This window comes from Globicephala melas, chromosome 15, assembly GCF_963455315.2.
Source record: "Globicephala melas chromosome 15, mGloMel1.2, whole genome shotgun sequence".
Taxonomy (NCBI): domain Eukaryota; kingdom Metazoa; phylum Chordata; class Mammalia; order Artiodactyla; family Delphinidae; genus Globicephala; species Globicephala melas.
In genome coordinates, this window is record NC_083328.1 from 33,459,130 (window position 1) to 33,485,092 (window position 25,963).

A 25,963-nucleotide genomic window follows, 5' to 3' on the forward strand; every position below is an offset into this window, starting at 1 on the left:
CTCTAAGTAAAATTGCTGGAGGCTCCGATCCAACTTGACATGTCACTGCAGATCCCCAATTACCACACTTTGCCATGGATGGTGTCCTCGGAAATAAGCTTGGATGGAACAGAAATAAATCTCTTCCATCAAATCTTTCTTTCTCCTGAATGATAAGAAGTCATTCTAACCTCGCCATGAGCTCAGGAAGAACTCTGCCTTCGAGCTAGAGACAAAATTAGTGCTGGGGATTTCAAAGCTTCTCACTCTGGAAATAAAAGACAGCCAATAAAAGATCATCTTCTCTGTGTCCTCACAGCCACAGCACCATATTGGATGAGTGAACACATTAACTAGTGAATGAACAAGTGACAAGGAGAATGAAGTCCTGGAAAGAATAATATGGGGTGGACTCAATAGATATGATACACTGGGGGGAAAAAAATTCTCATAAATTCCAGGGTCATAACCCTAAACTTAAGTTGTAAAAAAACTAAGGCCATGGTCCTCAAGTAATTTCTATTGAAATACATATTAAGGTAGAACAAGTGACCCTCCCACCCTAAAAGAAGGGAGAAGACTCTCCAGTATAGAGGACCTGGGACCCTCCTAGAGAAAAGGGAACCCAAAGCATCCCAAGGGCAAAGGGCATTAAGGCATATTATTGGTAATAGTCATCACACAAAGGCCTAATATGAAAATAGAATTGGAAACACATTCAAAAGCTTATACTGTCACCCTTTCCCTGGTGTCCCACAAGGCCTGACATTTACACAATGGCTTTCTTTTGTACTTTTTCTTCCCAGCTAATTGAGTTAGAATACTTCTGTTAAACAGACCTGCTTCCAGAAATGTCTATAAGGCATGAAAGGAGGAAAATGTCTGTTTCCCACCATGGGGTATTCAAAATACAGAATTAAGAATCTCTGAGTTTTGACCACAGGCCACAGAGGAGAGTGCTTATGATCTCTTGGAAATGTTCATGTGAAAGCCCCCTAGCCCCCCACCTCCAGAGACTAAGGATAGGTAGCAAGCTGCTTCCATGCATTTTCCCACCCTTCCAGCCCTAAGAATGGTCACAGTTTTGTATTGAGAAGAGGACAGAATTGGTAGAAGGAATGTGGGAATTTACAGACCCCAAAATTATAATAAAACCTTGATGAAATTCCGATTCTTTGCAGGAAGTTAGGTCTCAGCATTACCCATTCTCACACTACAGAGGTTTGCCAGTAGCCAACGAAATCTCCTGTTCTCTGCTAGCCAAAACGCCCCTGCACGCCCCTCCATGTTGCAAGACCTGGGCACCATGGTTGCCATCACAGACAGAGTGTCAAGGAGGACTGGCTGGTGGTATGAAGTGCCACAGGGAGGACAAATAAGGTTAGGGCTGGAGGGTATCTGATGAGTTTGGCAGCATAGAATCCCCAGGCATCTCTCCCAGAGAAGTCCAATGACAGGCCCAACAGTCAACTTGCAGTAGACTGAGATAAAAGAAGACATTGAGGGCTTCCCTGGTGGCGCAGTGGTTGGGAGTCCACCTGCCGATGCAGGGGACACGGGTTCGTGCCCCAGTCTGGGACGATTCCACATGCCGCGGAGCGGCTGGGCCCGTGAGCCATGGCCGCTGAGCCTGCGCGTCCGGAGCCTGTGCTCTGCAACGGGAGAGGCCACAGCAGTGAGAGGCTCGCGTACCGCAAAAGAAAAAAAAAAGACATTGAGTATAGACCACTCTTGAGATGTTTGGATAAAAATGAGAGAAAAGAGAGGGTTAAAAATCACTATTCAATCAATATTAATTGCACACCTACCAAGTACAGGCACTATATTAGACCTTATGGCAGGGAGCTTAAGAGTCAAAGGTATACAAGAATCCAGGGACCCTATGCTCCTGAAGCTTACAGTCTACAGAGGAATAAAACATATGAACAGTCAATTGTAAACAGTGTAATAAGTACTGTGGGAGACACAGGAGAAACCCATCTCAAACTTGGGAAGTCACATGGTGACTTGGAGGAAGTGGCATATACTTCCTGGAGGAAGTGGCATATGCCTCCTGGAATAAGTGACCTATGAATTGAGAATTTAAGGATAAGGAAGAGTTAGCAGGCAAAGTGTGCATCTGGAGGGGATAAGAGAAGAGAGATTGTTAGGCCAATGAAACAGCCTATGCAAATACCCAGAAGAAAGAGAATGAATGTATTCATTTAAATAATAAATATTTATCATCCATTTACATAAGTACTGTTTTAGATGCTTGGAATAGAGCAGGGAACAAGACAGATAAGATTCCCAAATTCACTAGCCTTTCATTCTAGGCAGGGAGAGGCAGACAATAAACAAACACGGTCATCCAGACACAAATAGATCCTGTTAAGAAAGGCACAAGTGGGGAACGGGCAGAATGAAAGTTCAGGGAAGATGCGAGCTGGGAGAGGCAGGCAGGGCTAGTCTACACAGAGCCATATCAGGGAGCTGGGCTTCCTGCTAACAGCAATATAAGAGGATGAATCACCGCTGAAGAGGTCTGGAGTTGTGCAAGACAGCGTGGTGAGTAGCAAGAACGAGATTCAAAGTCAAGGGGGAATTTTCCTTCCTAGGATGAGAAAGTCCGTAGTTTATTTATATACCAAGAGGAAAAAAGAAGTAGAAGACTGATAGAGCAACTTCCAGGAGAAGGGAGATCACAGGTGGAAGGGTCCCTTTAAAACGAAGAATCAGATCAGGTTCAAAGAACAAGGTGTAGACCACCCTTCCCTGCCCCCAATGACCAAGCCCCGACCCTGCTGGGACCTCTCAGTGTGTGTTTCATTTACCTGCAGAAACTCTGTGGCTTTGTTTTTCTTGTTTTAAGACTACACAAATAAGCCTGTTTCCTGATTTATTATCCCACCAGCTGCCATATTTCAGATTTGAGGATCAAAGCCGTACTAGATTACAAACGGAATGGCTTCTAAATCAAAGTTTACTATGGCCCTTAAGATGCACCTAATGGAGTTTATAAATCAAAAAATATTCAAACTGTGCCTAAACATCCCAGAACCAGAATAGGGACCAGAACACTGTGACCCTAATCAATAAGTCTTGGGCCCAGGTGTGCAAAGCATCCTAGGTAGGTCTGAGGAGGGTAGGCCCGTGGACTGTGCATTGTAACAAATTCTCCAGGTGTCTCTTTCATATACTGATGTTTCAGAACTCCTCTCTAGAAGTCTAATACCTTTGCACTCTCATTACTGCACCTCAAATGGAGTATAAATTATATGGCTTGTGTGAACTGGGGACTTTGGCCAGAGAGCTACAAAGACTGACCCTTTCCACTCCAAGGGGGACAACAGTCTCAGAGTCCCACCCCACACACCGCTAAGTGAGCCTAAGATGATGCAGGATAAGAGCCATGGAGCTTGCCCAAGAGCAAGGCCTTTCTCAATGGCCATGTTCAGAATCTCGGGGACAAGGGAAGGGAGGGGACCAATTCCACTCCGGTTGTGTATATTGTACCAGTCCCTTTATAAAGATCTTAAGAGCTTCTCTGGTCACAGGGTAGTTTACAAAGGCTATAGATCTTCAAATGGCATTTCTTAGATCAACAGTGTGTGATACCTCAGGGCCTTTGCACATTCTTCCCCGTCAATCTTTCTCCTATATGTCATAGGCAGTCTCCTTCTCATGCTTTGGTTATCAACTAAAAGTTGCCTTATTGGAGCGTCCCTCCCTGTCCTCCACCAGATCCAGCCCTCCCACTATTCCTTACTGCAGTACCCCACTTATTCATTCATTTCAGGTACCACAATGCATAACTGTTCATTGTCTTGTTTGTTTACCAGCTTGTTATCTATCTCTAAGCTCCATGAGGCCAAAAAGGCCCATCTGCCTTCCTTACCATTATAATATCTGTGCCAGACACATGACAGAAACTCAAAAATCTTTTAGAAAATTTCAAAAATTCAGAAAAATTTGGGAAATTCCAGCTTAAACAAAGCCTAACAAGTTTCTTGCCTGTAGGAATCCTCAGAAACTTCAAATACTATTGATAATATGAGTTGTGTGTCAACAGGAGGGGGATAAATATAGTATGCAGTGTGTCTCAAACTCATTTGGCCACAGAACATTTCTTTACCATGACATTTTTCTTTCCTTGGAACATCTTGTGCAACTAATGTCCCAAGGAACACTCTTCGGGAAACATTGCTTTAAGATTATCAGTATGTGAGGTGCTTGAACACTGAGGCTTGGAACGTAAGCCCAGGAGGGGCGGGGCTGGCATCCTCTCCCAGCACCACCAGCCGCCCCGGTAAATGTCTCCCTTCAAATATGCAGGCAGCCAACCTGGAAAGCTGTCACTTCCTACTTACTAACAAGCAGAAAACATTTTTTTAAGCTTTAGAAAAAAAGGGGAAAAAAAGATAAATAGTTTCCCATTCTCTGAACTAATGTCAAATGACCTGGAAACGTTGCCGCTGGGAGCTGAAGCCATAGAACAAAGTAGCATTTCATCTTCCTTGTCTGACAGCTCAATTTCAGCAGCTACCAGGGAGGGTGGGCAAGCCCCCACCGCAGCCAGTCACGAATGTCACCGTTTACACTGTGATCCCTTTGATAACACTCTCTGTAGATGGCAGGCTTGGAATTATTCTTCAGGCAAAACAAACCCTGCATTAATATGATGAGGACCCTCTGCAGACTCTACCAACACAACCACAAGAGGGAAATGTGTTCTTTAACTAACATGTGTTCATTCTTCCCTGATATAAATTCTAAAACTCTGGCTTAGGCATAAATCATAGGAGCAGAATAGAAGGAGGGGGTCTTTCTAAGGAATACACTTGGTCAAAAGCTTCCCAATCCTCAACTGTTACTTCAAAAAGAGCTACAACTAGGAGCCTGCCTCCACTGCACTGAAAAGGTACAATGTTATAAAATAATTTTGTTATAAAAACTTGAGACCCCTCCGTGTATCATTTGTATACAGCCCTCTGCCTCCAACGCAAGTCTCAAACCATGGGGATCAGCTTGCCTTGGCCACCACCAGCCTCTTGGCTACAGAAGGGGGATGAAGTTGACTCAAGGGTAAGATCTCCATCTACCAGGGGTCACATTGTGCATTTAAGGGGGGCTTTCCTCAACCCCATCCTATATGTACTTCCACTGAGCTGGGCTGATTTCATGCTATGGGTCCTGCTGTATGGATTCATTACCAATGTGCCCAACACAAAAAAAGGAAGGACCCAACAGAAGCCAGTAGTACCTTCAGGGTGGCTCTTCATCTATATCCTACGTGTTCACTCCCATATTACTAAGCCAGCACTTTCTTAACTACAAACCATTGTTCCCCTCCAACCAATATTCTGAGGCATAAAATGTCTTTATAAAGACACTTTGGGTATCCCTCTGTACCCTCTATTGTTTAAATAGTAATAAAATCTCAGATCCAAAGTATTTCTGGAGATTTACTTATTTTCCTCATTTACCCATCATCCATCCAGCCAGCCAGCCAGCCAGCCAGCATCCAGCACCCATATGCCCAGCATTGTTCTACATACTGTTCTATCCAAGACCCATCTCCAAGCCATACCCCCCTCCATGAGCTCCTGAAATTGTAAATTAGATATATCATTTTACCAACAGAATTGGAGGAGATTTTATTGGCCAGCAAATGAAATCCCCTGTCATGGACAGCATGTCCCAGGGCAAGCCCAACCCCAGAGAGACCTATGTAAATAGGCAACAAGCTCCAGAATTACACTAACTTTCAAACTCCTTTCTATTAATTCTATTCTGTCCATTGAATTGAAACCACCACATCCACAGTGAGGGAGATGGGGGCAGCTGGTGAACGGGTGGGCAGTATTCCCCACAGACCCAGGCAAGAGGGGCTCCTACACTATGCCTGAGCTTTAGAAAGCCCACAGGTCACAAACACACAAAATAGTAAATTACATGTCAATTATCTCTCAATGAGAAAAAAATAAAACTAAGAGTTAAAAGATGGACACCCCAAAATAAATTTATTAAAGAAACGTGGGCACTTCTATCTTCCAAGATTTGGTTGTCAGGCTGGCCCAGCACAATCTGGGACCATAAACATACACTCTTAAGATGAACACTGTTCAAGGGAACTACATCTCTGCACCATGTCCACAAAATAGCTGTTGTTGAATTTTCAGCATGGGGAAGGAAAGTGCTTGTTGGAGAAAGTCACTTGCCTTTGAGATGGAGTTAAAGCTCCAGAGGCAGTTGCTTACCCAAAACCAGAAGGGAAGCCACTTTCAGCATTCAAGAGTTCAGAGGGGAAAGTTAGGCAAGGTTGGCAAGAGAAAGTGCCCAGCAAGTAAGGACCAGGGGGTGGGTATTTAGGAATGTACTTTAACCCAGGGGTGTTTCCACAACTGATGGCCCACATCAGCTCTCTGAGCTTTTAATATAGTTTAGTTCTGAGGCCACAGGCCAGAAACAAGATACCCACTGGGGTCCTTCTCATGGCCTAACCATTCCTTGCTCTGCAGCTGTGGTGTCCAAGAGCCTATACATGGATGTAACATTTTCTGGAAGGACCAGCCGTTTATTCTGAAATAATGTCAGCCTCATGCATTCGGTGTAACTAAGCCCTTTGAAAATAAAGTTCCCTAATTTTTTTGTAATGAAGGGATGCATTTTTATTGTTATTGATAATTTTGTTTAAGATTTTTTTGATGTGGACCATTTTTAAATTCTTTATTGAATTTGTTACAATATTGCTTCTGTTTTATGTTTTGGTATTTTGGCCACGAGGCATGTGGGATCTTAGCTCCCAACCAGGGATCAAACCCACACCCCCAGCATTGGAAGGCAAAATCTTAACCACTGGACCACCAGGTAAGTCCCGTTACTGATAATTTTTAAATATTTATGTCTTCATTGGGAAACACAAAACATCATTTATCTGACTGTCCTACCAGAATATGAACTCCACAGGGATAGAAATTTTTGTCTGCTTTATTTGCTAATGTATTCAAAGTGCCTAGAATGGTACCTGGTACACAGTTGGTGCTCAATGTATCAATAATTTTTTTTATTCGTTTGGCAATAGTAGGTCAGTGACTTCAACATTTTTTAAATGATACCAGTCTAAAATAACGTCTGGGAATAACATCAGGTCAACTCACGGTAGCTACCAGAAGAATGAGCTGCCCCTTCTGGCCCCTCCCATGTAGCAACACTGGCAGGGCAGACAAGGAAGCATGGCTCACAGACTCTCGGCTTATGAACAGCAAAACGAAGGGCAGATGCCACAATTCAGTGCTCTTGAGATCTTAAGGCTCAGTCCTACCCTCAAGCCTTTCCCATGTAAACTCAGTCACTGGTCTCTGCCAACACTCCTTTCAAATGCTCCTGCACACAGCCCCTCCCTCACCGTGACACAGTGAGGTCTGCAATAACGCTTGTTTTGAAAATGTGAATTTGTTCCAATGCAACTGATCCATTAGGGAACAATTTGAGCATAACACATATTTTGCATTTGCTCATGCATGATTTTGTCTGTGAGAGAAACACGAGGTAAACGTAGAAAGCTGTAATCAGCTGAACTGAGGCACTTGGAAGTATGCAAAACACAGGTATGTGCACACACACTTACACACACACACACAAACTCAAACATGAAGGAGCTACCTCAGTTCACTGCCTGTGTTAGGAGCCACACCTATCCACACCTGGGTTACAACATTGCCTCCAATTTCAGACAACCGTGCTTTCACCATCAGTAACTTGCAAACTACACTGCTTCCAATGCCCACTTCCAACAAAACTGCACATCTTTTTTCAAGGTAAAGTGTGATACTTATTGTAGTCTATGTATACTTCTTAACCATTTAACATGTATAAAACTGTGCTACTGTTTTTATTAGGTTTCCACCTTTTTTAATGTCTCACTGACAAAGTTTTTGAACGATGTGCTTCAACACAGTTCTACTGTGCAACTCTATACAGCACAATGACTTTTAGGAGCACACATGTCACGTGACAGCAGAACTGACTGTATCATCTTCCAGTTATCACTTCTGCATCTCTAAGCATCTTGCCAGCTAAGTCACCTCTTCTAACAAAGTATTTCCAAGTATTCATAACCAGTAAGTGTAACTTTATTTTTTTTTACTTCATTTTTTTATTTTTATTTTTTTAACATCTTTATTGGAGTATATTGCTTTACAATGTCGTGTTAGTTTCTGCTGTATAACAAAGTGAATCAGCTATACGTCTACATATATCCCCATATACCCTCCCTCTGGCGTCTTCCTCCCACCCCCCCATCCCACCCCTCTAGGTGGTCACAAAGCACTGAGCTGATCTCCCTGTGCTATGCGGCTGCTTCCCACTAGCTATCTATTTTACATTTGGTAGTGTATATATGTCAATGCCACTCTCTCACTTCGTCCCAGCTTACCCTTCCCTCTCCCCGTGTCCTCAAGTCCATTCTCTACGTTTGCATCTTTATTCCTGTCCTACCCCTAGGTTCTTCAGAACCTTTTTATTTTTTTTAGATTCCATATATATGTGTTAGCATACGGTATTTGTTTTTCTCTTTCTTACTTCACTCTGTATGACAGACTCTAGGTCCATCCACCTCACTACAAATAACTCAATTTCGTTTCTTTTTATGGCTGAGTAATATTCCATATATATGTGCCACATCTTCTTTATCCATTCATCTGTTGATGGACACTTAGGTTGCTTCCGTGTCCTGGCTATTGTAAATAATGCTGCAGTGAACACTGTGGTACATGACTCTTTTTGAATTATGGTTTTCTCAGGGATAGAACCACCTACAAGGGATATTTCTTACACCTATTATCTAAATTCTGATACAGTAAAATTTCCTTCTGATCAGTATTACCCATCAGACCGTGGTTATGGGGGTGACCATAAGCAAACCAGGTTACCAGCAGAGAGGGCAGAGTCTACCCCAGAAAGGTCAAATGGTCAAGCTCAGAGAATGTGACAATGAGTAGAGATGTTAGGGGCTGGAAAGATGGGGCTCCTGGCTCTCCCAAACACTGATCGCATTTCAGTTCCTTCTCAACAATTTCTCCACTTGCTTATGGCCACCCCAGGGACAACCCACCCACGATGTGCAGACAGAGGAGAAAGCAAACACATTCAAATTAATCCTTGAATGCTGGGTTCCTTCAAGAGCATCTCCCTTTTCAGGAGAGGATCTACATATCAATGCTTTGAGACCAGCACAGAGCTCTTTCAGAATCCGTTGTAAATGAAATCACCCTCGATTTGCTATCAATAAGAGACAATTTTCAGAAACAGCAAAGAGAAGATGTACAATGTGGAGGGCATTTCATCTGGCAAAAGCACCCATGTGGCACCTCCACCTTCTTCCTGGCTGATTCTCACCTGATCCCTGATATCAGGTAAGAATCGGTTTTTCACTGACAGAGGGCTTAATTTAGTATTCAAGTGTACAATTTGGAAAGATATATATATATATATATATATCCTTGAAAGCATCACCACATTCAAGACCGTGCCATATTCATCAGCCCCAAAAGTTTCCTTGTGCCCTGTTGTAATCCCTCCCTCCCACCCTTTCCCACCCCCCACCCTGGGCAACCAGTGATCTGCTTTCTGTCCCTACAGATTAGTTTGCATTTTTTAGAATTCATATAAATGGGATCATATAGTAAGGAGTCTTTTTCATCTGGTGTCCTTCACTCAGCACAAAGCTTTTCAGACTCATCCATGTCACTGCTCGTATAAATAGTTCATTCCTTTTTACTGCACAATAGTATTGCATTAGATGCATGTGCCACAAACGTTTCTTCTCCCCCACCTTTTGACAGACATTTGGGTTGTTTCCAGGTTTTGGTGATTACAAATAAAATCGTCATGAACATTCATGCATATGTCTTTGAGATATGCTTTCCTTTCTCTTGGGTAAGTACCTAGGAGTGGAATGGCTAGATCACATGGTAGGTGTATGTTTAATTAAAAAACTTCCAAACTGTTTTCCAAAGTGGTTACATCCTATGACACCGCCCCCAGGAGCATATGAGAATTCCAGGTTCTCTCCATCCTTGTCAACACTTGGTGTGGTCAGTGTTTTTAATTTTAGTCATCCTACTAGATGTAGAGTGGTATTACATGGTGGTTTTAATTTGTATTTCCCTAATAATTGATGATGCTGAAAACCTTTTCATGTGATAATTTGCCATTTATACCTAACTTGGAGAAGTCTCTGTCAAAATATTTTATCATTGTTTTATTACATGTTTTATTATTCAGTTTTGAGAGTTTTTATAAATTCTGGATACAAGTCCTTTATCAGATATACAATTTGCAAATATTTTCTGCCAGTCTGTGGCTTGTCATTGTCTTAACAGTGTTTTTCAAAAAGCAGAGTTTTAAATTTTAAGTTTAATTTATCAATTTTTTATGGGTCATGCTTTTTTTGGTGTCACATCTATGGAATCTTTGCCCAATCTATGTCTAAATCATATAGATTTTTCTCTTATAGTGTCTTCTAGAAGGTTCATAGATTTAAGTTTCACATTGGGATGTAAAATACGTTTTCAGTTAATTTTTGTATATACTGCAAGGTATAGTTTGGAGTTCATTTGTTTACATGTGGATATCCAATTGTTCCAACCCCTTTTGTTGAAAAGACTGTTCTTTCTCTTTACTATTCCACTGATCTAATTATCTGTCTTGATGCCAATACTACACTGTTGATTACTATAGCTTCATAATAAATCTTGAAATCAGGTAATGTTAGCCAACCAACTTTGTTCTTTTTTTTCAAAGTTTAGCTATTCTGTCTTTCATTTTACATACAAATTTCAGAAACAGTTGCCAATTTCTACCCCAAAACCTACAAAACCTGTTGAGATTGTGATTTGGATTGCATTGAATCTATAGACCAATTTGGGAGAACTGACACCTTAACAATAACATCTGTCCATTTATTTAGGTCTTCATTAATTTCTCTCATAAATGTTTTATAGTTTTTCAGTGTACAGATCTGATACAAATTTAGGCAAATTTATCAATAAGTTTCTGTATTCTTTGATGCTACTGTAGGTGGTATCCTTTACCTCAATTTCCAATTGTTCAATTCTAGCATATAGAAATACAATTGCTTTTTGTATAATGATCTTGTTGTTGTGCAATCTTGCTAAAATCATGTATTTGTTCTGCTAGATTTTTTTGTAGATCTCATTGGATTTTCTACATGTTGCCTGCAAACAAACAGATTTATTTCTTCGTTTCCAATCCTGGTGTCTTTTATTTATTTCTCTTATCTTACTGTAGTGACTTATTCCACAGTAGTATTGAAAGCAGACATCCTTGACTCGTTCCTGATCTTAGGCGGAAAGCATTCAGTCTTTCACTATTAAGTATGATGTTAGCTGGAAGTTTTTCATAAATGCCTTTTATCAGGTTGAAGAAATTCTCTTCTATTCCTAATTTGTTGAGGATTTTTTAAAATCATAAATAGATATTAGATTCTCGCAAATATTTTTTTCTGTGTCCATTGACATGATATGTTTCAACATTTTGTTTCTTAACATGCTGAATTACATTGAGTAACTTTTGCACGTTAAACCAACAGACCATAACCTAGCATACTCTAGCCACTCCTGACTATGATGCATTATCCTTTTAATACATTGTTGAATTAGGTTTGCTAAAATTTTGTTTAAAATATTTGCCTCTATATACATGAGGGACATTGGTCTGTAGTTTCCTTTCTTGTATGTTTTGATATCAGGGTAATTTTGGCCTCATAAAATAAATTAGTAAATATTCTCTCCTCTTCAATTTTCTGAAAGAATTTGTGTAGATTTGGTACTATTTCTTCCTATAATATTTGTTAGAATTTAATAGTAAAGCCAGCTGTAACTGGAGTTTTCTTTGTGGGAAGATTTTTAACTACAAATTTAATTTTTAAAAATAGGTAAATGTAGTTTTGATTTGCATTTCTCTAATGATTAGTGATGTTGAGCATCCTTTCATGTGTTTGTTGGCAATCTGTATATCTTCTTTGGAGAAATGTCTATTTAGGTCTTCTGCCCATTTTTGGATTGGGTTGTGTGTTCTTTTGATATTGAGCTGCTTGTATATTTTGGAGATTAATTCTTTGTCAGTTGCTTCATTTGCAGATATTGTCTCCCATTCTGAGGGTTGTCTTTTGGTCTTGTTTATGGTTTCCTTTGCTGTGCAAAAGCTTTTAAATTTCATTAGGTCCTATTTGTTTATTTTTGTTTTTATTTCCATTTCTCTAGGAGGTGGGTGGAAAATGAACTTGCTGTGATTTATGTCATAGAGCGTTCTGCCTATGTTTTCCTCTAAGAGTTTTATAGTGTCTGGCCTGACATTTAGGTCTTTAATCCATTTTGAGTTTATTTTTGTGTGTGGTGTTAGGGAGTGCAAATCAAAACTACAATGAGGTATCACTTCACCCTGATCAGAATGGCCATCATCAAAAAATCTGCAAACAATAAATGCTAGTGAGGGTGTGGAGAAAAGGGGTTGGTGGGAATGTAAATTGGTACAGCCTCTATGGAGAACAGTATGGAGGTTCCTTAAAAAACTAAAAATAGAACTACCATACGACCCAGCAATCCCACTACTGGGCATATACCCTGAGAAAACCATAATTCAAAAAGAGTCATGTACCACAATGTTCATTGCAGCACTGTTTACAATAGCCAGGACATGGAAGCAACCTAAGTGTCCATTGACATATGAATGGATAAAGAAGATGTGGCACATATATACAATGGAATATTACTCAGCCATAAAAAGAAACGAAATTGAGTTATTTGTAGTGAGGTGGATGGACCTAGAGTCTGTCATACAGAGTGAAGTAAGTCAGAAAGAGAAAAACAAATACCGTATGCTAACACATACTTATGGTATCTAAAAAAAAAAAAAAAAGGGTTCTGAAGAACCTAGGAGCAGGACAGAAATAAAGATGCAGACATAGAGAACGGACTTGAGGACACGGGGAGAGGGAAGGGTAAGCTGGGACAAAGTGAGAGAGTGGCATTGACATATATACACTACCAAATATAAAATAGATAGCTACTGGGAAGCAGTTGCATAGCACAGGGAGATCTGCTCCATGCTCTTTGACCACCTAGAGGGGTGGGATAGGGAGAGTGGGAGGGAGACGCAAGAGGGAGGGTTAATGGGGATATATGTAGACGTATAGCTGATTCACTTTGTTACACAGCAGAAAGTAACACAACATTGTAAAGCAATTATACTCCGATAAAGATGTTTTAAAAAATAGGTAAACAATTGATCCAGTTATCTATTTCTTCTTGAGTGAGCTTTGATGGTTTGTGTCCTTCAAGGAATTTGTCCATTTCATCTGTGTTGTTAAACTTATGTGAATAAAATTGTTAATAATATTCTCTCATTATTTTTTTATTATCTAAAGAAACTGTAGTACTGTCACCTCTCCTAATGTTGCTAATTGGGATTTTTTTGTCTTGACCACTATGGCTAGATGTTTCTTAACTCACTCATCTTGTTAAAGAACCAGCTTTTGATTTCACTGAGCTTCTCTATCATTTTTCTGTTTTTCATTTCATTGCTTTGATGTTTATTATTTTCTTTCCTTTGCTTACTTTGGGTTTAATTTGCTCTTCTCTTTCTAGTTTCTTAAGATCAAATTTGAGACCTTTCTTCTTGCCCAATATACACATTTACTGCTATAAATTCCCCACCCCAGGACTTCCCTGGTGGTCCAGTGATAAAGAATTCGCCTTCCAATGCAGGGGACGCAGATTCGATCCCTGGTTGGGAACTGAGATGCTGCAGGGCAACTAAGCCCGAGCACCACAACTACTGAGCTCACATGCCTCAACTAGAGAGCATGTGTGCTGCAAACTACAGAGCCCACGCACCCTGGAGTCCAAGCACCACAACTAGAGAGAAGCCCGCATGCCACGACAAACAAAGATCCCGCATGCTACAACAAAGATCCAATGAAGCCAAAAAGAAAAAAAGAAGAAAAAATTCCCTGCCCCAAGTATCTCTTTAGAAGAATATCACAAAATTTTGATTTGTCATATTTTCAGTTTCACTCTGTTCAAAATACTCTATTATTTCCCTTTTGATGTCTTTTTCCATCCATTGATTATTTAGAATGTGTTATTTAGTATCCAAAATCTTAGACATCTTGCAGAGCTCCTTCTGTTGTTGATTTCTAATTTAATTCCATTGTGACCAAAGAACATTCTCTGTGTAACTTGAATCCTTTCAAATCTACTGAGACTGGTTTTATGGTCCAGAATATAATCTACTTTATTAACTCTTCTATGTGCTCTTGCAAAGGATGTGTATTCTGTTGTTGCTGCATAGAGAATTCTACAAGAGTCAATTAGGTCAAGTTGGTTGGTTATGCTGTTCAGGTCTTTTATATTCTTACTGATCTTCTGTCTACTCGTTGCATCAATTGTTGTGAGGGGTGTATTGACATATACTAATGTAATTATGAATTTGACTGTTTCTTGCAGTTATATCAGCTTTGGTCCATGTCTCCTTACACTTATATCAGTTTTGCATCATGCATTTTAATCTCTGTTATGTGGGGCATAAAAATTTAATATTCTTATGTCCTCCTGATGAAATGAGCCCGTCATTTTTAAAAAGCCTTCTTCGTACCTGATAATAATCAACACTCTGAAATCTACTTTGTCTGATGTTAATATAATCACTTTGGCTTTATTTGTTATTGTTAGCATTCTGTATCTTTTTCTATCCTTTTACTTTTATTCTATTTGTATCTTAATATTCGAAGTATGTTTCTTATAGAACACATATAGTTTGATATTGACTTTTAATTGGGGTGTTTTGGGTCATTTACATTTATTGTGATTACTGATATGGTTACTTCAGGTCTACCAGTTTGCCACTTGTTTTTTACTTGTTACATCTGTTCTTTGTTCACTTTCCTTCTTTTTGTGACTTCATTTTCCACCAAAAATACTTTGATTATTTCTAATGATTCCATTTTATCTTCTTTGTTGGCCTATCCACTATAACTCTTTGACGTTTTTATTTTAGTGGTTGATTCAATGTTTATAATATACTCCTTTAATTTATAGCAGTCTGCTTTCACGTGACATTATATCACTTCATATATACGATGGAAACCTATGACTAGCATACTTCCATTTCTCTCCTCCTAGCCTTCGTGTTATTCCTGTCATACATTATACGCTTACATATATTATAATCACCACATCATGCTGTTGTTATGTTTACTTAAACACTCAAACGTATTCATTCATTTATTTATTTATTCAGCTGTGCCAGACCTTAGCTGCGGCGCTTGGGATCTTTAGTTGTGCCACTTGGGACATTTATTTATTTATGTTTTCTGAATTGTCAAATTTATTTATATATTTTTTAATTTTTAAATTTAATTTTATTTATTTTTTTATACAGCAGGTTCTCATTGGTTATCTAATTTATACATATTAGTGTATATATGTCAATCCCAATCTCCCAATTCATACCACCACCACCACCCCTCCTACTACTTTGCCCCCTTGGTGTCCATATGTTTGTTCTCTACATCTGTGTCTCTATTTCTGCCTTGCAAACTGGTTCACCTGTACCATTTTTCTAGATTCCATATATATGCGTTAATATACGATATTTGCTTTTCTCTTTCTGACTTACTTCACTCTGTATGACACTCTCTAGATCCATCCACATCTCTCCAAATGACTCAATTTCATTCCTTTTTATGGCTGAGTAATATTCCATTGTATATATGTACCACATCTTCTTTATCCATCCGTCAATGGGCATTTAGGTTGCTTCCATGACCTGGCTACTGTAAATAGTCCTGCAATGAACACTGGGGTGCATGTGTCTTTTTGAATTATGGTTTTCTCTGGGTATATGCCCAGTAGTGGGATTGCTGGGTCATATGATAATTCTATTTTTAGTTTTTTAAGGAACCTCCATACTGTTCTCCATAGTGGCTGTATCAACTTACATTCCCACCAACAGTGCAAGAGAGTTCCTTTCACTCCACACCCACTCCAGCATTTGTTGTTTGTAGATTTTCTGATGATGCCCATTCTAACTGCTGTGAGGTGATACCTCATTGTACTTTTGATTTGCATTTCTCTAATAATTAGTGATGTTGAGCAGCTTTTCATATGCTTCTTGGCCATACGTATGTATTCTATGGAGAAATGCCTATTTAGGTCTTCTGCCCATTTTTATATGGGGTTGTTGATTCTTTCAATATTGAACTGCATGTGCTGTTTATATATTTCGGAGATTAATCCTTTGTCTGTTGATTTGTTCACAAATATTTTCTACTATTCTGAGGGCTGTCTTTTCATCTTGTTTGTAGTTTCCTTTGCTGTGCAAAAGCTTTTAAGTTTCAATAGGTCCCATCTGTTTATTTTTGTTTTTATTTCCATTAGTCTAGGAGGTGGATCAAAAAAGACCTTGCTATGATTTATGTCAAATAGTGTTCTTCCTATGTTTTCCTCTAAGAGTTTTATAGTGTCTGGTCTTACATTTAGGTCTCTAATCCATTTTGAGTTTATTTTTGTGTATGGTATTAGGCAGAGTTCTAATTTCATTCTTTTACATGTAGCTGTCCAGTTTTCCCAGCACCACTTATTGAAGAGATTGTCTTTTCTCAATTGTATATCCTTGCCTCCTTTGTCATAGATAAGTTGACCATAGGTACGTGGGTTTATCTCTGGGATTTCTATCCTGTTCCATTGATCTATATTTCTGTTTTTGTGCCAGTACCATATTTTCTTAATTACTGTAGCTTTGTAGTATAGGCTGAAGTCAGGGAGACTGATTCCTCCAGCTCCGTTTTTCTCAGTGGCTCAAGACTGCTTTGGCTATTCAGGGGGTTTTTGTGTATCCATACAAATTTTAAGATTCTTTGTTCTAGTTCTGTAAAAAATGCCGTTGGTAATTTGATAGTGACTGCATTGAATCTGTAGATTGTTTTGAGTAGTATAGTCATTTTCACAGTGTTGATTCTTCCAATCCAAGAACATGGTATATATCTCTCCATCTGTTTGTGTCATCTTTCATTTCTTTCATCAGTGTCTTATAACTTTCTGAGTACAGGTCTTTTACCTCTTTAGGTAGGTTTATTCCTAGGTATTTTATTCTTTTTGTTGCAATGGTGAATGGGGTTGTTTCCTTAATTTCTCTTTCTGATCTTTCGTTGTTACTGTATAGGATTGCAAGAGATTTCTGTGCTTTAATTTTGTATCCTGCAACTTTACCAAATTCATTGATTAGCTCTAGTATCTTTCTGGTGGCATCTTTAGGATTCTCTATGTATAGTATATGTCATTTGCAAACAGTAACAGTTTTACTTCTTCTTTTACAATTTGGATTCTTTGCTTTCTTTTTCTTCTCTTATTGCTGTGGCTAGGACTTCCAAAACTATGTTGAATAATAGTGGTGAGAGTGGACATCCTTGTCTTCTTCCTGATCTTAGAGGAAATGCTTTCAGTTTTTCATCATTGAGAATGATCTTTCCTGTGAGTTTGTCATATATGGCCTTTACTGTGTTGAGGTAGGTTTCCTCTATGCCCACTTTCTAGGGAGGTTGAATTTTGTCAAAAGCTTTTTCTGCATCTATTGAGAAGATTTTTATTCTTCAATTTGTTAATATGGTGTATCACATTGATTTATTTGCATATATTGAAGAATCCTTGCATTCCTGGGATAAACCCCACTTGATCATGCTGTATGCTCCTTTTAATTTGTAGTATCTTTGTCTGGTTTTGGTATCAGGGTGATGGTGGCCTCACAGAATGAGCTTGGGAGTGTTCCTTCCTCTGCAATTTTTTGGAAGAGTTTGAGAAGGATGCGTGTTAGCTCTTCTCTAATGTTTGCTAGAATTCACCTGTGAAGCTGTCTGGTCCTGGACTTTTGTTTGTTGGAAGATTTTTAATCACAGTTTCAGTTTCATTACTTGTGATTGGTCTGTTCATATTTTCTATTTCTTCCTGGTTCAGTCATGGAAGGTTATACCTTCCTATGAATTTGTCCATTTCTTCCAGGTTGTCCATTTTATTGGCATAGAGTTCTTGTAGTAGTCTCTTAGGATGCTTTGTATTTCTGTGAAGTCTGTTGTAACTTCTCTTTCTTCATTTCTAATTTTATTGATTTGAGTCCTTTCCCTCTTTTTCTTGATGAGTCTGGCTAATGATTTATCAATTTTGTTTATCTTCTCAAAGAACAAGCTTTTAGTTTTATTGATCTTTGCTATTGTTTTTTGTTTGTTTCTATTTCATTTATTTCTGCTCTGATCTTTATGATTTCTTTCTTTCTGCTAACTTTGGGTTTTGTTTGTTCTTCTTTCTTTAGTTCCTTTAGGTGTAAGGTTAGATTGTTTATTTGGAATTTTTCTTTTTCTTGAGGTAGGCCTATGTAGCTAAAAACTTCCCTCTTAGAACTGCTTTTGCTGCATCCCATAGGTTTTGGATCGTCGTGTTTTCATTGTCATCTGTCCCTAGGTATTTTTTTATTTCTTTAGTGATCTCTTGGTTATTTAGTAACGTATTGTTTAGCCTCCATGTGTTTGTGTTTTTTACGTTTTTTTACCCTGTAATTCATTTCTAATCTCATAGCATTGTGGTCAGAAAAGATGCTTCATATGATTTTAATTTTCTTAAATTCACTGAGGCTTGATTTGTGACCCAAGATGTGATCTAGCCTGGAGAATGTTCCGTACGCACTTGAGAAGAAAGTGTTATCTGCTGTTTTTGGATGGAATGTCCTATAAATATCAATTAAATCTCTCTGGTCTATTGTGTCATTTAAAGCTTCTGTTTCCTTATTAATTTTCTGTTTGGATGATCTGTCCGTTGGTGTAAGTGAGGTGTTAAAGTCACCCACTATTATTGTGTTACTGTCGATTTCCTCTTTTATAGCTGTTAGCAGTTGCCTTATGTATTGTAGTGCTCGTATGTTGGGTGCATATATATTTATAATTGTTATATCTTCCTCTTGGATTGATCCCTTGATCACTATGTAGTGTCTTTCTTTGTCTCTTGTAACATTCTTTATTTTAAAGTCTATTTTATCTGATATGAGTATTGCTACTCCAGCTTTCTTTTGGTTTCCATTTGCATGGAATATCTTCTTCCATCCCCTCACTTTCAGTCTGTATGTGTCCCTAGGTCTGATGTGGGTCTCTTGTAGACAGCATATATATGGGTCTTGCTTTTGTATCCATTCAGCAAGCCTGTGTCTTTTGGTTGGAGCATTTAATCCATTCACGTTTAAAGTAATTACTGATATGTATGTTCCTATTACCATTTTCCTAATTGTTTTGGGTTTGTTTTGGAGGTCCTTTTCTTCTCTTGTGTTTCCCACTTAGAGAAGTTCCTTTAGCATTTGTTGTAGAGCTGGTTCGTTGGTGCTGAATTCTCTTAGCTTTTGGTTGTCTGTAAAGCTTTTGATTTCTCCACTGAATCTGAGTGAGATCCTTGCTGGGTAGAGTAATCTTGGTTGTAGTTTCTTCCCTTTCATCACTTTAAGTATATCACGGCACTCCCTTCTGGCTTGTAGAGTTTCTGCTGAGAAGTCAGCTGTTAACCTTATGGGAGTTCCCTTGTATGTTATTTGTCCTTTTTCCCTTGCTGCTTTCAGTAACTTTTCTTTGTCTTTAATTTTTGCCAATTTGATTACTATGTGTCTTGGCATGTTTCTCCTTGGGTTTATCCTGTATGGGATTCTCTGCACTTCCAGGACTTGGGTGGCTATTTCCTTTCCCATGTTAGGGAAGTTTTTGACTATGATCTCTTCAAATATTTTCTCGGGTCCTTTCTCTCTCTCTTCTCCTTTTGGGACCCCTATAATGTGAATGTTGTTGCGTTTAATGTTGTCCCAGAGGTCTCCTGGCTGTCTTCATTTCTTTTCATTCTTTTTTCTTTATTCTGTTCTGCAGCAGTGAATTCTGTCTTCCAGGTCACTTACCTGTTCTTCTGCCTCACTTATCCTGCTATTGATTCCTTCTAGTGTATTTTTCATTTCAGTTATTGTATTGTTCATCTCTGTTTGTTTGTTCTTTAATTCTTCTTGATCTTTGTTAAACATTTTTGCATCTTCTCGATCTTTGCCTCCATTCTTTTTCCGAGGTCCTGGATCATGTTTACTAACATTATTTTGAATTCTTTTTCTAGAAGATTGCCTATCTCCCCTTCATTTAGTTGTTTTTGTGGGGCTTTATCTTGTTCCTTCATCTGGTACATAGCTCTCGCCTTTTCATCTTGTCTGTCTTTCTGTGAATGTGGTTTTTGTTCCACAGGCTGCAGGATTGTAGTTCTTCTTGCTTCTGCTGTCTGCCCTCTGGTGGATGAGGCTATCTAAGAGGCTTGTGCAAGTTTCCTGATGGGAGGGACTGGTGGTGGGTAGAGCTGACTGTTGCTCTGGTGGGCAGAGCTCAGTAAAACTTTAATCCACTTGTGTGCTTATGGATGGGGCTGGGTTCCCTCCCAGTTGGTTGTTTGGCCTGAGGCAACCCAACACTGGAGTCTACTCGGTCTCTTTGTTGGGGCTAATGGCAGATGCTGGGAAGGCTCCCGCCAAGGAGTACTTCCCAGAACTTCTGCTGCCAGTGTCCTTTTCCTCATGGTGAGTCAGAGACACACCCCGCCTCTGCAGGAGACCCTCCAACACTAGCAGGTTATGTCTGGTTCAGTCTCTGTGGGGTCACTGCTCCTTCCCCTGGGTCCCGATGCGCACACTACTTTGTGTATGCCCTCCAAGAGTGGAGTCTCTGTTTCCCCCAGTCATGTTGAAGTCCTGCAATCAAATCCCACTAGCCTTCAAAGTCTGATTCTCTAGGAATTCCTCCTCCCATTGCTGGACCCCCAGGTTAGGAAGACTGACGTGGGGCTCAGAACCTTCACTCCAGTGGGTGGACTTCTGTGGTATAAATGTTCTGCAGTCTGTGAGTCACCCACCCAGAGGTTATGGGATTTATTTGTGATTGCGCCTCTCCTACCATCTCATTGTGGCTTCTCCTTTGTCTTTGGATGTGGGGTATCTTTTTTGGTGAGTTCCAGTGTCTCCCTGCCAATGATTCTTCAGCAGTTAGTTGTGATTCTAGTGCTCTTGCAAGAGGGCATGAGCACACATCCTTCTACTTCGCCATCTTGAACAAATCTCGTTCTCTCCCTCAATCATTTTTTAAAGTAACTTCTGTATTATCTATGTAGTTTCCATTTCTGGTGTTTTTCATTCCTTTCTGTAGATTCCCTATTTCCATCTGGTATCATTTTCCTTCTGCCTGAAGCACTCCCTATAACATTTCTTACAGTGTGGGTGTGCTGGTGATTAATTCTTTCAGCTTTCATATGAGAAAAAAGAAGTATTTATGGCTAAGATTTTTTAAGCATAAAATTTTATGTTAGTAGTTTTTTTTACTTCAACATGTTAAATATTTTGTCATACTATCCTTTTTTACTTGCATTGTTTCTGATGAGAAATCTGCTCTCACGCTTATCTTTGGTCCTCTGCAAGTAACCTGTCTTTACTCTCTGGGTTTGAGTGCTTGATCAAGATGTGCCTTAGTGCAGTTTTCTTCATTTCTCTTGTGCATGGTATTCACTGAGTTTCTTTGGGTCTCTGGATTTATGGTTTTCTCAAACATGGAAAATTTTTGGCCACTGCCTTCAAATATGTTTTTCCTATCTCTCCCTCTTTCTCATTCCTTTAGAGACTCCAATTATAAATATATTAAATTTCTTGAAGTTGTCCCAGAGGTCACTGGTTCTGTGCTTACTTTTTTTTCCATGATGATTCTTTTTTCTGTGCTTCATTTTGGATAATTTCTATTGCTGTGTTTCATGTTCACTAATCTTGTGTATGTGTGTGTGTTCAAGGTCTAATCTGCTATTCATGCCATTCAGTGTATTTATGTCTTTGATATTATAAGTTTCTATCTCAAGAGTTTTTATTTTGGTCTCTTTTATGTCTTCCAGGTTTCTCCTTAAAATTTTTTAACTTGCCCTTATCTACTACTTCTAATCTGTGTAAGTTCTGTACTGGTTTCAGTTGATTGATTTTTCTCCTCATTTTAGATTGCATTTTTAAGATTCTTTATAACTTGCTTGGACTGAACATTTCGTATTCTTATAAATATTCTTGAACTTTGTTCTGGGATGCAGTTACTTGGAAATGGTTTGATCCCTTCCAGTCTTTCTTTTAAGATTTGTTAGATGAGACCAAAGCCATGGCTAATTATTCCCCACTACTGAGGCAGGACTCTTCTGAGTACTTCATGCAATGTCTCAACTATGAGGTTTTCTACTCTGGCTGGTGGAAACAGGCATTATTCTCAGGCATGGGTGAGCACCTGGTACCATTCCCTCTAATCCTTATGAATGGCTCTGAAAGTAATTTTCAACTGCTGGATTATGTTTCCTGGAATGGATCATTGAGCCTTCTGGGATCCTGCCTTATCATCGATTAACATGGATGGTCAAGTGTCAAATCATAGAACCTACAAAGAAATAAAGCATAACTGTGGCCTACTTACTCAAAAACTCATGAAACTAGTATTTTAAAATGACAGTTTGGCTCTCCTTGCTAAAAAATCAATGGAATTATAAAAAACAGTGGAAATGTTGGGTGGTCTTTTTATCCACTCAAAATATGTTTTTTCATTGTTTTCCTAGACTGAGATGCAAGGTGGCTATATTCAGTAAAATCAATATCTGAGTTATTAAATTGAGATGACTACAAGCATTTCATGGATTGTATGGAAGGGGAGGTGGAATTAAGCTATATAGAGTCAATTACTCCTGACAGACATTCCACATTCTGCATATGACAGTTATCATCATGTCCATAAATTTGGAATAAGACCAGCCCCCAAGAGATTTTTTCTTTGGGCAATTTGAATAAAGTCAGTATACACTGATGGCAATAGAACAATGGTGTTTATCAAAAGGTCCCTGATCTGAACAGTAATTCTTGCCGAAGAGTAAACTAAGAGAGAGGTAACCAAGTCTATCTCTTCAATTATGATTTTGTTTTAACTAAAATAGAACTCTATATTCAAATAGCGTTTAAAACAACATACATAATTAGAGCAAGATATAAAAAAAATACATAAATACCTAAGTAAATGAGATGTGTTATTCTCTAATCCATTGCTTCTCATTTCACATGTACATACTACCTAGGGATCACCTAGGGATCTTCCTAAAAATGCAGATGCAGATTCAGTAGGACCGGGATGGGTTTGAGATCTGCATTCTAACAAGTTCCCAGGCAATGCTGATGCCGCTGGCTCACAGAATCCATGATGTTAGCCCCAGAGATTCTTATACAAGAGATCTAAAATCAAACCCAGATCTCTGGATTTCTAACAAACCCTTCAGATGATTCTGATACAAGTGATCTCATGAGCCACAATCAGAGAATGCTACTCCCGTACAATTACTGTATTTCCCAGGTTTTACTACAGCACTCCTTTCACCTTCAACCAGATTTCTCCAGAGAGAAACATGCAATATTCCTCAAACCTAGTTTTGGAACGCTAAGAGTAAGTCAGTGTGCCATATGTCAAACCAACAGGAAAATAAGTAAAACTGTGGTCAAATCAGTTGGGGAAATTTTGGCTACTTAGTCCCACTCTCAATGCTTCATAATACACATCATCTCTGAAAAGTTTTGTAGTATTAATAAAAGCAGTTTAACTTATTTATGCCAATTTTTTTCCCAAACTTATTTGAACATGGAATCTTCCACCTTCCTTCTCCTATATTTGGCTTACCAGCCTGCAGGCTAGAGTCAATAGTCTGGAGAACTCTATGCTCAAGGGCGTAAACAAACTGATATTTTCCAGTGCCAAATGGTGTTTAAGACCCTAGATCCTTTTGATTTAAAAAAAAGGCTTTTGCTTCCTCTTTATTCCTGTTCAGTACTCTTGATTTTCTACATCTTCATCCTTACTTATGTCTGTGCTTTAGAACAATAATTGCCCTCCAGTCAAGATGACTGGCAGAAATTAGAACAGAGAAAAATCTGTGAAGTAATGTAATACTCTGATCTTGGTTAAATGCTAAAACATACTTTTACTAATCAAAAATAATTTTACCTTTTTAAGTCAAAATCCTCCTTGAAATATGCATAAAAATGCTTATTCACCTCTTACATGTTAACTTGCTAAATTCCCTAGTGATCAAAATGAATTAAGTCCTTTTAAAAATTCCATGTCACTTTTGCAATTATAAATCCAAGTTGCAAGATCATAATGCTTAAAAAATATATGTAAGCAGAATTCAATGTTTGTTTGTTTTCACTGCCCAACATAAGAACATAATTTGGAGGGGGAAAATGGAAAAATGAAAAAGATTCTTGTAATCTCCTCATACTTGTGAATCAATGGTTTCTACCACTCCCTCAGAACAAGATTTAAAAGCAAAGAATCAGAGCTGGCTTCAGGATGGCGGAGGAGTAAGACATGGAGATCACCTTCCTCCCCACAAATACATCAAAAATACACCTACATGTGGAACAACTCCTAGAGAACACCTACTGAATGCTGGCAGAAGACCTCAGACTTCCCAAAAGGCAAGAAATTCCCCAAGTACCTGGGTAGGGCAAAAAAAGAAAAAGAAAAAACAGAGAGAAAAGAATAGGAACGGGATCTGTACCTCTGGGAGGGAGCTGTGAAGGAGGAAAGGTTTCCACACACTAGGAAGCCCTTTCACTGGCACAGACAGGGGGTGGGGGCGGGGTAAGCTTTGGAGCCACAGAGGAGAGCACAGCCACAGGGGTGCAGAGGGCAAAGTGGAGAGATTCCCGCACAGAGGATTGGTGCGGACCAGCGCTCACCAGCCTGAGAGGCTTGTCTGCTCACCCACTGGGGCAGATGGGGGCTGGGAGCTGAGGCTCCAGCTTCGGAGGTCAAATCCCAGGGAGAGGACTGGGGTTGGCTGCATGAACACAGCCTGAAGGGGGCTAGTGCGCTACAGCTAGCCGGGAGGGAGTCCGGGGAAAAGTCTGGAATTGCCTAAGAGGCAGGTGACCATTGTTTGGGGGTGCCTGAGGAGAGCGGATTCAGAGCACCACCTAAACGAACTCCAGAGACAGGCGCGAGCCGTGGCTATCAGCTCAGACACCAGAGACGGGCATGAAATGCTAAGGCTGCTAGTGCAGCCACGAAGAATCCAGTGTGCAAGCATAGGTCACTATCCACACCTCCCCTCCTGGGTGTCTGTGCAGCCTGCCACTGCCAGGGTCCTGCAATCCAGGGACAAGTTCCCCGGGAGAACACATGGCGCACCTGAGGCTGTTGCAACATCACGCTGGCCTCTGCCACCACAGGTTCGCCCTGCATTCTGTACTGCTCCCTCCCCCGGCCTGAGTGAGCCAGAGCCCCCTAATCAGCTGCTACATTAACCCTGCCCTGTCTGAGCAAAGAACAGACGCCCTCAGGTGACCTACACACAGAAGCAGGGTCAAATCCAAAGATGAACACCAGGAGCTGTGTGAACAAAGAAGAGAAAGGGAAATCTCTCCCAGAAGCCTCAGGAGCAGCGGATTAAATCTCCACAATCAACTTGATGTAGCCTGCATCTGTGAAATACCTGAATAGACAATGAATCATCCCAAAATTGAGGCAGTGGACTTCGGGAGCAACTATAGAATAGGGGTTTCCTTTCTGTGTCTAATTTGTTTCTGGTTTAATGTTTATTTTAGTTTAGTATTTAGAGCTTATTATCATTGGTAGATTTGTTTATTGATTTGGTTGCTCTCTTCCTTTTTATATATATATATATATATATTTTTTCCTTTATCTCTTTTTGTGACTGTGTATGTGTTTCTTCTCTGTGTGATTCTGTCTGTATAGCTTTGTTTTACCATTTGCCCTAGGGTTCAGTCTGTCCGGTTTTGGGGGGGTTTTTTTGTTGTTTATTTGTATAGGTTTTAGTGCTTGTTACACTTGGTGGATTTGTTTTTTGGT

General features: G+C 39.5%; 1 protein-coding gene and 1 long non-coding RNA gene across 15 annotated transcripts in view; one reads left to right on the forward strand and one right to left on the reverse strand.

Moving 5' to 3' along the window:
• RBFOX1 (RNA binding fox-1 homolog 1) overlaps positions 1-25,963 on the reverse strand; it is a 2,181,496-nt gene that overhangs the window by 1,864,906 nt on the left and 290,627 nt on the right. The window lies entirely within an intron of this gene.
• On the forward strand, positions 2,393-24,561 carry LOC132593533 (uncharacterized). Of its 2 annotated transcripts, none has more exons than XR_009559146.1 (5): positions 2,393-2,526; positions 4,946-6,828; positions 7,860-8,081; positions 9,160-9,374; positions 24,401-24,561. It is a non-coding gene; the product is annotated as an uncharacterized lncRNA (long non-coding RNA). The 2 variants fall into 2 exon arrangements; XR_009559147.1 differs by lacking the exon at positions 24,401-24,561 and adding an exon at positions 9,823-9,894.